Source organism: Pinus tabuliformis, chromosome 4_1 (genome assembly GCF_031772625.1).
Source record: "Pinus tabuliformis cultivar Carrire ecotype Pingquan chromosome 4_1, CPIR1, whole genome shotgun sequence".
NCBI classification, from domain to species: Eukaryota; Viridiplantae; Streptophyta; class Pinopsida; order Pinales; family Pinaceae; genus Pinus; species Pinus tabuliformis.
In genome coordinates, this window is record NC_142303.1 from 386,984,467 (window position 1) to 386,987,938 (window position 3,472).

Here is a 3,472-nt window from a genome sequence, read left to right on the forward strand (position 1 = left end):
CGCTATTCTCCCATAATTCTTAACAAACTTGCGATAATACCATGTCAACCTGAGAAATCCTCAAAGATGTTTTATGGTTGTGGGGATTTTTCATTCCTTAATGGCTTTAACTTTGTTAGGGTCTACCTTAACACCCTCATGAAATGCAATATGATCCAAATATTCCACCCCCTGTACTCTAAAGAAACATTTGGATGTTTTTCATATAATTGTTTTTCCTCCAACAGTTTGAGCACCCTATCAACATGTTGAACATGATCCTTCCAAGACTTGTTATAGATTAGTATATCATAAAAAAATATTAACACAAATTTTCTAAGGGAGGGTTTGAAAATGGAATTCATCAAACTTTGAAATGTGGAAAGTGCATTAGTAAGGCCAAAAAGCATGACAAAAATTCATAACGACCCTCATGAGTTATGAATGTTGTTTTTGGAATGTCTTCATTCTTCATTCTAATTTGATGATATCCTAAACGAAGATCCATCTTGGTGAGGTAAATGGCTCCTTGTAATTCATCCAACAATTCATCAATGACAGGAAAGGGAAATTTATCTTTAATAGTGAGCTTGTTAAGCTTACTATAATCCAGACACATGCGCCATGATCCATCCTTCTTGTTAACCAATACTATTAGAGCAGAGAAATAACTTTGACTAGGTTGAAATATATCGACCTCTAGCATTTGTGCAACCATACGTTCAATTTCACTCTTTTGGGAATAGTGATATATGTAAGGCCTGATGTTTGAAGGAACACTTCCTAGAATCAAATGAATAGCATGATCATGATCATGAATAGGTGGGAGACCTTTGGGAGTCTCATATAACTTGGAATGATTGTCCAAGGCTTTTTGGATATCTGGAAAAATAAATGATTTCGATGTTTGAACCTCTAGTGAGCATAATTGTGTAATTACGCCTCGTTGTTCTTTCTCTAGAATCTTTTTCATGCCACTAGAGTTGATTATCTTTTCTGTTTTCCATGCGATACCCCTTAATTAAACTTCATTTCCTTCCCAAAAAAAATTCAAGAAAATTTCTTGAAAACTAAAAGTTATCATCCCCAAATATTGTAACCATTAAACTCCTAGTACAACATCACCACCACCGATTGGAATGGAAAGCATTGGAATATTCAATAAATACCCCCCCATAAATATCTTGATATTATGGGACTTTCCATAGCAATTTATAGTTCCTCCATTTGCAAACATCACTTGAAACTTTGGTGCTGGATATAGGAAGCAATTCAATTCCTTGGTTGTCTTACAATGAATAAAATTATGGGTACTACCCGAATCAATCAACATTATTACCTTTTTCTTCTTGATATGTTCTTCTATCTTGAGAGTTTGAAGAATAGTAATTCCTACCAATGCATTACAAGTTATGTTCAAATTCATTTCTTCTTTCTCTAGGATTGGTTGCTAGTGTATATCCTCTTCTTTTGATGTTTCTTGATCATTTTCTTCCTCCTCTTCACCGTCTATGTAAAATAATTTCTTCTCAGCACACTTATGACCTTTAGTGCATTTTCTATCATATCTGTAACAAATCCCTTTTTCTCTTTTTTCCTCCAATTTTTTGTGGTGTCAACCTTTTAGGTTGTGGAAGGCAACAACGCTTCCATCTTTATAGCTGCGAGTGGTAGACTTCCTTGTTTCCATAATTTTGCTTTCAACTTTTCTTGTCACCCTTAATGCCTTCTCCAATGAATCAAGTTCCCAAAGGTGAACCTCATGTTGGATGTTATCCTTTAAATTCATTACGAAGACATCAATCCTATGCTCCTTTGGAATTCATTTACCGTGATATTCAATTTTTGGAAGTCCTCAATGTGCTTCGATATTGAACCCCCCTTTTTTTAGATTTATCAATTGACTGAAGAAGGTGTTGTTCTTTGTATCCTCATAATGTGCTATCATTTCCTCTATAAAAATTGACCAAGTGACAAGCGGTTTACGAGAACAAAGCCATCGATACCATAAAAATTGATTGGATTATAAATATAAAGATGCAATGCGTACCTTTTGTGTGTGTTTCACATTATGGATATTAAGATATTTCTCCATCTGTAGTATACATGTTACCGTATCCTTGTCATCAAAATTCCTCATATCGATATTTGGAATATGGTGGGTCTTCAATCCCAAGTTAGAGTCTATGAAATCATGATTAACATTCCTTTTGTTCTCATCATGAGTTTCACCGAATACCTTTTCACCATTAAGAAGAATTTCTTGTAGAAACTTTTTCAAACCTTCCTTCAAACATCTCATGTCTTCTTTTAAACCATTCTTCAAATCTTCCATGTTTCCTTTCATTTTTGTTTCTATGTCATCCTTCAAACCTTCCATGTCTACTTTTAAACTATTATTCAAACCATCCATCTTAGCTTCTATTTCATTTTTGGTTACTCTTTGTGAGAGCTAAATTTGTTGCACTTGGTCTCATAATTTTGATATATCGTGTTGCATTTCTTCCTCTTCTTCATGCATCATAGGAGTTTTTTGGTTTCTTAATAGGTGTTTCCATTTTCTTGCTTCAAGTCATTTTGGAATCAAACAGTGATATTTATGCTTCACTACACCCCTTGAATCACTTCAAACTGATTTTTCAAAAAAAACTTAAGAATCACTTCAAACTAATTTTTCAAACAAAACTTAAGTCAATTTAAAAATAAATACACAAATTTTTCTTGCTTTGTAGGAGCTTGATATTGAATCTCTTTTATCTCTATAAATTTGAATCTTCAAGGTTTGAAATTTCATCCTGTGGTAGCTCTCTGAGTCTTATTTCCATCCCCACAAGTCAGAGCGAGATTAGATTCTCCAAGAAATATTTATGCATGATATCTCACAATGACCTGATTATAGACTGGTTCGGTAGAGCAAAGTTGTAGGGAGTGACACGTGTCATTGTTTCAACCTTTAGCCCTGAACATGATACACAAGAAACTAGAGTCCGTGAAATTTCAATCACTTTTTATGAAATTCAAATTCGATGCTTGGAGAGAAATTTATGAATATTTTCCCTAGGTCCCTTGTTTGAAATTGAATTTTGGAGCCTACAAAAACCCTAATTTCCTCATACCATATCTACTAAGATGTAGTGAACCAAGCTCTAAAATTTTTACACGATGTGAACCATTATTTTGGCTCCACTTGGTCAAAAGTTTAGCTTCTGAAGATTCCTAGAAAACAAGTTATATCAAAAATACCAAGATGGCATGTTTGAAGCAGTGAAACCCTAAAATCCAAAGCTCTAATACCAAATGTTATGCAACCAATTCAAAAAATGGAAGAAAATATAGATCAAAGACTTAAAAATTATCCTCTTTGATGATGAAACTTTCTTTACATTACATAAATGACCAATTTTTGGATGATACAAATGACAATACCTGCTTTGTATATATAGGAGTCTAATGGGTCACAATATAATTAAAGCCTACATAACAATAATAATGT